The following is a 12,653-nucleotide window of genomic DNA, read 5'->3' on the forward strand; positions in this document are numbered from 1 at the left end:
CTGGATGGCTGCTTATCCATGGCTTATTTTAATTATTTTCATTGTGTCTTGAGTGGCCACTGTGGGGAATATTTGCGGGATCATCATAAGAATGATAACTGTCGAATACATTATGTGTTACTTCCTGTTTTGGCTAGCATAATCATTCATCTTCTGTTCAAGTGTATGTGCATGTCATGTGCAATGTGGGTCTGGAACCGAGAACGTGTAGTATTTCTAACCGATGCACGGAATTGCATGGTGCTACAGTTCTGTGGATAGACTAAGCAGAACAGTACCATGGACAGACTACACATCACCCTGCAAGAGTCAACAGGTTTGTTATGGGTTATGGAATCTTGGTACGTCAACGCAAACAAGTTGGGTCCGCCAATTGGTATGGCATGGTATTGGTTGGTTAATTTGAATTCGCACAAATAAACAGGAACCAGGCCCAGTGATATAAAGGTGAATGGATAAGCCACATTTAGAAAAGAGAGGACAGGAATTAGAAAATTATGAAAGAAGAGGTATCTGACAGAGGAGTCACTGGGATGGTTGTGGAATAGGAGGTTAGAATGGTATACGCTAATGCGTCGCCGCCAAAACATCTAACGCGGCAATTCCGCAACACATGCAAACACCTGTAGAGAGAACATGCATCCGAGCCCAATGACTCGACCAATAATTCAAAAGTACAATCCTCCTATGAAATCAGTGTGTGCTTCTGCCTTACTTTAAGTTCGGGGTTGAAAAGGACTAGATTATATACACTGGAAACACATTCGTCGAGTTGGTTCTGCCCCTAAAAGAGGCTGGTCGGGAAAACCCAAAACACAGGTCTAATAGTAGCATGTACATGTACCGGTACGTGCACTTGACTCTATTACTAGTACATGTACCGGTACGTGCACATGACTCTATTACTAGTACATGTACTGTCAGCTGCGCTGCTGAGAATGTCCGTGAAGCAGCACGGTCTCCGAGGCGAACGCCCATTCTCAGCCCTGTCAAGTTTAGTGTTCAGTCTAGTAGACTACGGTAGTTCGAAAATGTTCAAACAGTCATGTTAGCTGCTCAGAAGCTCAATCCATGACTATTCTATCCAGAATTGGCACGGTTCTAAAGAGATCCCAATAGGCGCTGATACAGATACTTGCAAGTGAGATGTCTCTAATCGCGTCGCTGTTGATAATCGGGATGGCTACATGTACGTTTAGCTTGGGAGCAGAGGCTTTGACCAAGCCCGACACTTCATTGAAAACGCTACCAGTTGCCTACTTTGGTGGCGTCAGCGGAAATCCCAGAGCTCAGGCTAGCTACGACATGCTGGCAAAGATGAGAATCGTGGTCATTGAGAAATGGGAAGGTCCTTGTTGGGATCTCTGCCTGGCCAACATCAGCAAAGGTTTGCAGTGCCAGCCCAGTTGCCAGGGCGAGAAACAGATGATGGACACATTGCAGCGTGTGAAGAAAGCTAACCCATCCGTCGCTACTGGTTACTATCAGAACACATTGTACATGTGGCGGTTCCAGTCATTGTACGGTGAATTCGCTTTCCACAATGAGAGTCTTCGAGCATTGAATGGGAGCATTGCTGGTTTGGAAAACGACAATGGCATGCAAAATGTCCCAGTGTTTTCTCATGACAGGCCAGACGATGTTGAACGCTACGGCGAGTGGCTAGACTATCTCTCAGCTGTCGGGTACATCGACGGTACCTTCCTGGATAAGGGAGACGTGTTCGCCTTTCAGAACACATCCACAAAAGCCTGGCAGGTCTGCGAAGGTCCAACTGGAAGCTTTGGCCACAAGTGGATTCATGCTTGCATACCGATTTCGGCCACCGTAGCTGAGGCCTATAACAAGGGTAAATCAGCTCTGCTCAACAAATCCATTGAGGTGTTTACGAAGAATGACGGCTTCATCATGGCCCCCATCTACCCGGGGAACCTGCGGATGATGAACGTCGGTAGTGGCAGGACGCTGAAGCCCCTAGTGCAGCGCATTGCAAAGGCCAAAAGCGACCGAACCGTCGAGTACATATACCTGACATGTGGGGATGATCACCGACAGAGCAATGGCAGCGACACCAGTTCACAGTGCAGCGACCGACAAGTTGCAATGTTCCTACTGGTGCTGGAGGAAGGCATGTTCCTGGGTGCCAATGGCTGGAGTGACGACTTCAGCAAGCCTCTGGGAAATCCCCTTGCCAATGCCACTGAGGTACGCAAGGTTTGGTCACGAAAGTTTAGTTCTGGAACATCAGTGACGTACCATGAGTCCAAAGGCAAAGCACAAATCCACTGGGGAGATGATGCAACACACGAGTGAACATGATAATGAGTGCATATGAATCATGAGTCACCGATCAATATCTTCTGTGCATTTACTGCCATTGGTTGATTTTTCACAGTTTGATTCTTGAAAGCCCTATAATTAGATAGATACTGCCGTCTTCTATATTTTTTCCGCAAGACTTGACCTTGAAAAGAGTATCCTGGTGCATGAAATACATTGTCAAGATGGACTGGCAATGACATTTTGCTACTACAGGAACTTGATTCGAAAGTAGACGTGTCTTTACACTATCGGTTTTGCTGATCAATACACATTAGACTTTGAAGTTTCCGAGCTGAGCAGCAAAGGCCCAGTACTATAACTTCATAAAATATTATAATTACACGTACAGATACAGTAAAACCTGTAACTAAAGACCACCGTGACTAGCGACCAGCCTGGTACTAAAGACCACTTTCTCTGGCCCAAGGGGTGGTCGTTAGTCACAGGTCTCACTGTAACTTCATAAAATATTATATTTACATGTACAGGTACAAGTACATCATGCAAGCCGTCGAGAGAGGAGCAAACATGGGTCACGCACGAGCCAGGGACAGGACACACTTGATGTTGGAGACTGTGTGGCGATCAAGCATCTGGTAACATTTCCTTTACATGTACAGTAACACCTGTAACTAGCGACCACCGTGACTAGCGACCAGCCTGCTACTAAAGACCACTTTGCCAGGCATGGACGGTCTCACATTAATACACGGTTTGGCGGTGCAAACCTCTAACTAAGGACCACCTGCCACTAAAGACCGCTTTCTCTGGCCCCAAGGGGTGGTCGTTAGTCACAGGTCTCACTGTACATGTAGTCTACATTGTAGATTCAACACTACTGGAGTAAAAAAATGTTTATCACACTGGAGTGATCCTGATGTCTAGTTGGGATAACTCGTTCAAGAATGTCATGGCTGTATTCCAGTGGATAGTGTGTGCTACGAAGTAGCAGTTGAAATGGTCCGATAAGCTAGAAAAGAACTTGCCCGTTAGAATCTGCGAAGTAAAATATACAACAACAACTCCTAAGCTTCCAAACAACTAGTTGTCAGGAGATTAAGGAGTGGGTTCTGCTTGTAAATCTTGTGTTCTATTTGTGATGTGACGTCACCAGGAGGACCAGTGAATATTAACACTGCCGCTTTGTTCGTCATACGTCAGCGACGTCCCCGAGCTGAACTTCCGGGACCACGTCATGCCCGCTTGGGTCGCGTTGGCGAGCGGATTCCCGAGTGGCTTGCTGAAGTCGTCGCTCCAGCCGTTACAGCCGAGAAACATGCCCTCCTCGACGGTGATGAGAAACATGGCTATCTGCTGCTCGGTGCACTGGGAGCTGACGTTCTTACCGTCCGTTGGGCGGTCGTCATCTCCCACACTAATGTATATGTATTTCACATTTTCCTCGGTTCTAGCGTGTGCCAGTCTCGCCAGCAAATCGCTTATGTTGGCAATCGTGCGGAAATTTGTCAGGCGCATGTTGCCGACATGTGATCCGGCCAGGATGAAGCCACCCTTCGGGAGGAACACGTCCTCTGTCTGATTTAGAACCGCGTGCTTGCCGTCATTATACGCCATGGCAACCGACTCGGATATCGGAATGCAGGCGTGGATCCACTCGTGAGCGCCGCTGCCACGAATCTTCTCGCAAACTTGCCAGACCCTCGTCGTCTCGTTCTGGAAGGCAAGTATCGGCGGTTTATCCGTAAAAGTGCCGTCAATGAAACCCGTTTCCGTAAGGTTCCTCAATAAGTCCACATACCGGAACACAGTGTCGTTTTTGTCCAGAGAGAAGACAGGCACGTTCTGCATCCCTCCATCATTTACAATACCAGCAATGCTCCCATTCAATGCTCGAAGACACTCATCATGAGCTGCAAACTCACCATACAGTGATTGGTACCTCCACATGTACAATGTGTTCTGATAGTAACCAGTAGCGACGGATGGGTTAGCTTTCTTCACACGCTGCAAGGTGTCCATCATGTACATCTCACCATGACAACTGGGCTGGCACTGCAAACCTTTACTGATGTTGGCAAGACATAGATCTCGACAGGGACCTTCCCATTTCTCAATGACCACCACACGCAGCTTGGCCAGCATATCGTAGCTTTCCTGAGCTCGTGGGTGAACAGCCACACCGCCGAAATAAGCAGCCGGTATCGTCTCCAGAGACGTGTTAGGTCGTGTCAATGCCAGTGTCCTGATCACATACACACCGAACAAAAGCAGAAAGGTAAAACAAGCCCTTGCCGGCTCGCGAGCAGCTCTTGCTGGCAGCATTTTTAGGGAATCAAGTTTTTTGTCAGCGAACAAATCTTTCCTGTTTAGAACTTAGAACCGAGAAAATGGCCTCAGAACTGCAGCCTGCAACCTGGCGGAGCTAGACGATTGTCCAGATCTTTATGCTCGGATTTCCAGGGCAGCCCAACGCAACGGTCCAGGAGGGAGGTGGCATCGCTTTCTGAAGAAATGTTTTCTGTTGAATAGTGAGTTGCAACATGATCATGAATCCGATTGTGAACAGTTTCAATAGTACATGTACACTGCGGTAGTGCATCATGATTGTGTTGCGGCTACAAAATTATCTTGCCTTGTACTCATGGTACTTGTCGCACTTCATGAGGCCACTACTCCGTCCGCCTTGGACACCTACACGTACACTGCTGTACAATCGTCATGTAGACTGTCTGCAATCTCTGTACAGCGACAGCCTGTCGGACAAACACGTGATCAGAGGTAGGGTCCGGCGGATTCTGCCGGCAGAAAAATTGGCAGAATGTGGTACTTTTTCTGGTAAGTTTCATGCTTGTTTGGTATGTGGATAAAGAAATGGAGCGGAATTCGAGGAATTGCCCGCCATAAGGTTTGGATGGTTCTGCCAATTTCACTGCTTTTCGAGCAGAATCTGCCACCTTTTCGAGCAGAATCCACCGGTCCCTAATATTCAGATGTCTATATTGGCAGCTAGCTGTTGGCGGATAATGCTCGAAAATCAGCATATTCTGCTCGAAAAGCAGTGAAATAAATTAGCAGAACTATACAAACCTTATGTCAGGCACTTCCTTGAATTCTGCTCCATTGCTTTATCCACGTACCAAACATGCATGAAACATACCTGAACAAGTACCTAATTCTGCCAATTTTCAAAATCAGCTCAACTCTATACTGTAGCGAAGATGAGCAGGGTGTCTCAATGAAATCCAACCTCGTGGCCTCATCAAGCGCATGTGATGTGCAGCCTTAGCTGAATGCACATACACATACCAGGCTGCACGCCGGGGCAGTGTTATGAATCTTATAGTAGATGTCCACGATCATAATGCTGGATAAGATCACGTATTATTAATGAAAAAAAATTTCAAAAATTATTTAAAAACGATCGTGTTCATCGCGAAAGACTGCCCCAAACCAGAGAGCACTAGAAAGGATTTTTCAATACTCCAAGATGCAAACAGATTCACTGCAGCATGTCATAGAACGAACACGCGTCTGGGGATGAATAAACAACGAAGTTTTATCCTAGAATATCCGGAGGAAAGGTTTACCCTTGTAAGATGTAAAGCTGGTGTGAACGTTTCATTAATTTTCAAGGGTTAGTTTTAAGCTGCCCAATGTATAGTGACGTTACTGCTCGATTCATCGTATACAACCGACGTACCAGAGCTGAACTTCCGTGACCAGACATGTCCCTCCTGAGATGCTTTGCCGAGGGGATTCCCCAGAGGTTTTCCATAATCGTCGCTCCAGCCGTTTGCCCCTAGGAACATGCCTTCTTCCAGGACGATCAGGAATGTGGCGAGTTCTTGCTGACTGCAGTGCGGCGTGGTATCGTTACCGTCAGTGTGTCGAAGATCATCACCGCAGCTAATGTAGAGGTACTCCGTTGTGGGGTCCTTCTTTGCTTTTACGATGGCCTGCATCATTTCACTCACAGTGTTCGCTCGCCTGTAATTGATCATCCGCAGGCTTCCAAGATGTCCACCAGCCATTATAAACCCACCGCTCTTCGTGAATACCTCGATGGATTTGTTTAGCACAGCTGATTTACCCAGGTCGTAGGCCTTGGCTATTGTGGCTGAGATCGGTATACAAGCGTGAATCCAAGCGTGTTTCCCACTGCCGCTTGGGTCTTCACAAACCTGCCAGGCATTGCTGGACTTGTTTAGATTGGAGAAAACATTCCCCTTGTCAAGGAATGTCCCATCAATGAATCCAGTAGCTGTGAGGTTCTCTAGCCATTCTCCATAGCGTTCAACGTCGTCTGGCTTGTCATGGGAAAACACTGGAACATTCTGCATTCCATTGTCGTTTTCCAGACCAGCAATGCTCCCATTCAATGCTCGAAGACACTCATCATGAGCTGCAAACTCACCATACAGTGATTGGTACCTCCACATGTACAATGTGTTCTGATAGTAACCAGTAGCTACGGATGGGTTAGCTTTCTTCACACGCTTCAATGTGTCCATCATGTAAAACTCTCCATGGCAACTGGGCTGGCACTGCAAACCTTTGCTGACGTTGGCCAGGCAGAGATCCCAACAAGGACCTTCCCATTTCTCAATTACCACGATTCTCATCTTTGCCAGCATGTCATAGCTAGCCTGAGCTCTGGGATGAACAGCCACTCCACCGAAGTAGGCAACAGGCAACGTTTTCAGTGAGGTGTCGGGCTTTGTGAGAGCATCTGATCTCGTGAACAACAGCGAAATTACTAGTAAGACTGCGGCGACAGGAAAGGACCGCGACTGAATCATTACGCGTGGAAACTCGGCCATTATTGCTCTGTGTGTAGGCTGTCCGTAAGAAGTCTCAGTGCTGTCAATTCGCTTGATCCATCAACCCTATGCTAGCTCCGACCGTTTCACACCCTGAAGATGTAGTTCAAAGTGGAACGCTTGAAAGCAATGTTATAGACCAAGAGAAAACCTTCAATGAATGCTAATCTGCATGCGCCTGACTCAATCTCTCTGCATGCATGCACCGCATGGTACATAATAATCATGTACATGACTGGAAATCATTCTTTTCAATACACTTGGAAGAGAAGACATTTAATTCAGTCATGTGGTCTGGCTGACATATCATGCAGCCCAAGGGCCACAATGCGTGCTGATCTGCTACACAGGACCAACCTGGTGGTGCCAGTGGCTCCAGTGCTCAATCCTTGCTACTACGTACATTAATTTTGATGTGCAATAAAATTATATGATTGTAGAGTTGTCAACTGTTGACTCCTGCTGACACTGGGGAAGGTTCATAATTGCTGGTGCGTTCTCCCATGATTGACGCATGTACAGTCTATCATACACACACAAAAGGCACAACGGAGCGGTTTACAGACTTGTCGCAACTCAGCGTTTCTTGCTCAATGCAAGCATTAGGCAACAGTCTATCATACATGTGGTCCACAGTACTGTCACCAACAACAGGGATCTCACGTGATAAAACTCGAATCTCACATGACCTGGCATGCAAAGCAGGGTGTGGTATTTTACGTCTCTTTGGTGCAACGTAATTCAAACGGTCATTCACATGCAGATGTACATGCACACCTGGTAGGGGTGTGCGGATAATGCTCGAAAAGGTGGCAGATTCTGCTCGAAAAGCAGTGAAATTGGCAGAACCATACAAACCTTATGCCCGGCAATTCCTCGAATTCTGCTCCATTTCTTTATCCACATACCAAACATGCATGAAACTTACCAGAAAAAGTACCGAATTCTGCCAATTTTTCTGCCGGCGTTATCCGCATATGCCTAACACCTGTACTGTATCAGTTCAAGTGCAAGGAGAGTAATGTCCCATGCACCCTGGCTAGTACTAGGTACATGTACATGTAGGTCGCATGTCCGATTTCAAAACTCTAAGCAGATCTATTCGCTTTAGAATGCCCACACCACAGTGACACACCAATTCACAGCCAGAAGTCATCATGTTGATGAGGAGAAAGCAGAGTTCGATTGCACGTAATCACCAATTAAAGCGATGCTGGAGCTACGTGTACGTGTATTTGGCTGGCAAGCACGTGGAAGAGAGTATTATGCTTGCGACACTCCTACACTCATTCGCATGAAAAGCAGAAAATATTAATAAAATGATGGGTCTGAAAGTGGTCGTTTTGCTGGAAAAGGTAGAAGTTAAAACATTGAGCGAAAGCATAAATTACATAGTAGATGTACTTATATGATCTGAAGATAAAAATACTTCTGATTTGCAGCACTGATATCCATGAAGAAGATCGCTTGAAAGAGCAAGGAAAAGCGAAAGAGAGCTGTAGGGAGAGAGCTCCAGTGATGATGTTTGCGTTCAAACGCCTTGAGAAGGAGCGAGAGAGAGAGAGAGAGAGAGAGAGAGAGAGAGCTAGAAGGAGAGAGAGAGAAATGATGGACCAATAATCTGGTCTAGGACGTAAGCGCACGGCTACGAAGAAAAGGAAATTCAAGAAGACAGGTATAGAAGTCAGTGAGAGCATGATGACTAGTATGAGTAAAAAGAGGAGTTAGAGAGAATATAACTAGGTCAGGTCAAGGCTGATCTGGGAGTGGGTTCCTAGCCACCCTCTCACTCTCAGCCCGAGCTGCTGCTGCTGGCGCCGCCGCCGCTGCTGCTGCCGACCCCGACGTTTAGCCGCGGTAGTAGGTCATGGCACCGTGGCAGGTGATCTGGATGCCAGTGCGCACCTTGTGGAAGATGTAGGGAAGGGTGATGTCCAGGTAGGTGGCCTGCGGGTTCAGCTTGATGTGCGAGAACACGTGTCCGAGCTCCACGGTGCATACTGGGTCGCCCAGGTAGCTGGTCTTGAACGGGATGCGCAGAGTGTGTCCGTTGTTCATCAGGGTGGCACCGCTGGGTACGAAGTTGGACACGCCGCCGACGCTGACGGAGTTGTTGCCACCGGCGCAGTTGACGAACTTGCTGTAGGCGAAGACGCAGTTGAGCAGGCTGATTCTGTAGGGGTTGGGTCCGTGCAGGGATGGGTTGGAGAAGACGATCTTGACTGGGATGAAGGTGATCACGCCTGGTGCGCCGGGCATGCCTGGAGCGCCATCCTCACCGTCTTGACCGTCCTGGCCAGCGGGTCCCATTGGACCGGAGGGGCCCATGGGGCCCATAGCCCCATCAGCACCAGCGGGTCCCATCGGTCCCATTGGTCCAGTATCGCCCTTGGGCCCCCGGATGGGCTTGAAGCAGACCTGACCAGATCCGAAGCCAGTGGCCGACACGAGGCCAAGGGCCAGCAGGAGGCAGAAGCTAGCGAAAATAGCACGCATCTTGGCAGCGAGAAGAGATGAAGTTCTGGACTTGCTCTGACTTTTTCAGTTTGCTTTGAAGGCTGCTTGAGCTGTTCGATGATTTGACGATGGCAACCGCTCCCGCTTTTATACTCGATCGCGAGCGCTCTATCTACCGCGGAGCTCCTCTGAGGTCGCTTTGAAGGGAGGCTGGTGTTTCGAAGTCTCGGACTTGCGCTACATCGTCGTGTTTGTTAGACATCACACTATACAGCATGCCCCACTTGATGGAGTATAGTAGTCTTGACTTGGTGATAATCATTGTATGCATTCTCTATGTATGTGGGGATGGTTGGCACACTTGTTACGCTGGGCAGAATTATGTCTAACATTTCTGGGACTCAACAATAGCAAGCAGTACTGGCTGCATACTGGAGAGAGCCGATAGCGAATGTCTGCCACGGCCGCAACAAGCGCACGCAAACCCCGGACTCCGGCCGCCGCGTGTAGGTCTCTGTACAACGCGGCACTTTCGATTGCCATGGCCGGGCTGTGAACTATGTAATGTCTGCTCTGTATGTGTGAGCTTTGTACTTGCGTTCGCAGAACGGCAACAGAGCACTTCGCGCGACTTTAGCTGAGTGTCGTGGATTTCTACGAACATGGAAATCAACAGTTCTCAGGGGCGCAGTGAGAGAATTCTCAATCGGTGTGCATTGTCGGTGTTTCTTTTCCTGGCGTGAATCAACTCTCTGCTGACCAGAAGCTACCAGGTTTATGCAGGTGAAGCAACGGTACGAAAGTCCTGACCACGGCTACAATGCCACTATAATTATTTGTGTGATTGGTGATGAAGGACTCCTACGCAAAGCGCACTTCGTATCGCCAAACTGGGAAATGTTCGCTTGGCGTCGCAGCACTACCAGAAATGGCTGCCCGGTGGAACGTGAGCAGCTTAACCCATGTACATTTACAAGGTTGAATGTTTTCAGAAGCGGTTTTAGTGCAGTACCCGGTGACATAAGCGCATTAACGTGAGCAATACGTGTTGTCCAAATCGAGCTCAGTTTTATTGATCCAACTCGCACTAGGCCAGATACACTTGACCCATTACATGTACATGTATCTCGTGATCGTCCTATTTTCAAACACCGTAGCCATTGCTTCCCCGCACAGTGTTGATGGGAGTACAGGAGAACCTGGTTTAAACGACCACCTCACGGTACAAGGAAAAGCGGTCGTTAAAGCCAGGTGGTCTTTAGAACCAGGTCCCACAGTGTCTGTGTAGAACTGACAGTGCATGGAAAGACGGTCGTTAAGAGCAGGTGGTCGCTAAACCCAGAGGTCGCTTACACCAGGTTTTACTGTAGTACACGTACAGGAACTGTGGAACGCACCCGCATGCGCATCACGTACTAGTACTCTGATAAGAAATACCCTTGCTCAGTACAGACATTGTCCGGAGCACGAGTGCATCTAGCCCTGCTGAACGCCGAAGCGTACAGGGGCAAGAAGCAGGTAGACGTAAAATACTTCTCCCTGATAAGTGGTACCTCGGATACTAAGGACGCTTTCTGAGGTACATGTACTCCGGATACTACGGACGCTTTCCTGTTGTCCCATCACATACATCAGGGACGTCTTGTCAAAACAACAAGTACATGTAACTCCAAATCTCAAAGGAAAAGCCAATAACTAAACCAAGAGCATGTGCATTAAACTCATGTTATCTAGAAACTTAGTAGAAAGACAGGGTTCATTGAGATGTCTACCATTCTCTCTTCTTTCTCATTATTTTCTCCCCAACCCACCTTCCCTGTAACATATTTGCTGCCTTGTCATTGAGCATTTGTGCTCGTTTGGATTAGCAAATTCAAATAAAGTATACAAACAACCAAACAAGGACAAGTGAATGGTTAGTCAGTCCATTGTGATTTTCCGTGTATGTGCATATTGACATTTTGGTTGCGTGTGTGTTTACACGTTACGTTTTGGTGGATGTACTGTACTGCATTTAGTAAGACAGTACTCATGAGTCATGTACGCAAGCAGTGCATGCCGAACTCCCGGTGCCAGTGTCAGCACATGGTGCTGAGAACACCTGGCATACGCGGGCCGAGTAAAATTCACAATGACCATTTCCTCCCGGGATGATGACGTTGCCCAAGAATAGCAATGAAAATGCGCTTGATTAAAAAAGGAAAAGTAAGAGCATTTCATCAAGCATGCAGAAAATAGACCGGGCCAGTTGCCTCTTCGCCACCCCGGGTTACAGACCAAAGAGGTGAAGACAATGGCGTTGTGCGCGCGTATCGATAACACGCACTGCTGCCAATATTGCAATGCGAACAAACGGCACACTGGTGGGTTCGCCCACTCAGTCAGCCCTTGGCATTACATGTTACACTTACAGCAAACCGTGCACATTGAAAACTCCGAGTTGCTGTACCTGCGTAGTGCCTGGGCATGCACTCAAGAACTCTGTTCTTAGACTATAGCGTCTAAGAACACCGGGCGAGTCCATCAAAGCGGGGAAGCTCTACGTGACTCTGTTGAAAAGCAGTGTGATTGTGCGCATAGCGGTGCAGATTACTACTATACTAGTACTTGGCCACTTACTCTACCGGGAGTGCAGGGGTCTGCATCTTTGTGGACTTCAGCTCCTCACTACAATGAATACATGTACATGTATATTCATTGTATTAGTTACTTGTACATGTATGTCTGTAGCGGCACTGGGAAGAGTACATAACCGAGCAGACATGACTGTATACATTACTACTTCAGTAATAACAATTATAGTTATGCATTCGTAGTTTGAATCATACCGCCATCAACAACACCCTCCTTGGGCAAGTACATGTACAGACTACTTACGGGGAGGGGGGGGGGGGGGGCGTTTTGTATCCAACTGACGGTTCATAACCAACCTGGTATTACCGGTATGTGCGGTCTGAATTGGTTGCAAATACGGCAATGCAGTTGTGATTAAGTCAATAGTGTTATAGCAGCCTAGATGAACTAAACTACAAAATGTAGCTCCAACCCCAGCACGGATACTATGTCCGTAGCATGATCTGCACGTTTTGTCCT

The sequence above is a fragment of the Sycon ciliatum genome, chromosome 1 (genome assembly GCF_964019385.1).
Source record: "Sycon ciliatum chromosome 1, ocSycCili1.1, whole genome shotgun sequence".
Classification (NCBI taxonomy): Eukaryota; Metazoa; Porifera; class Calcarea; order Leucosolenida; family Sycettidae; genus Sycon; species Sycon ciliatum.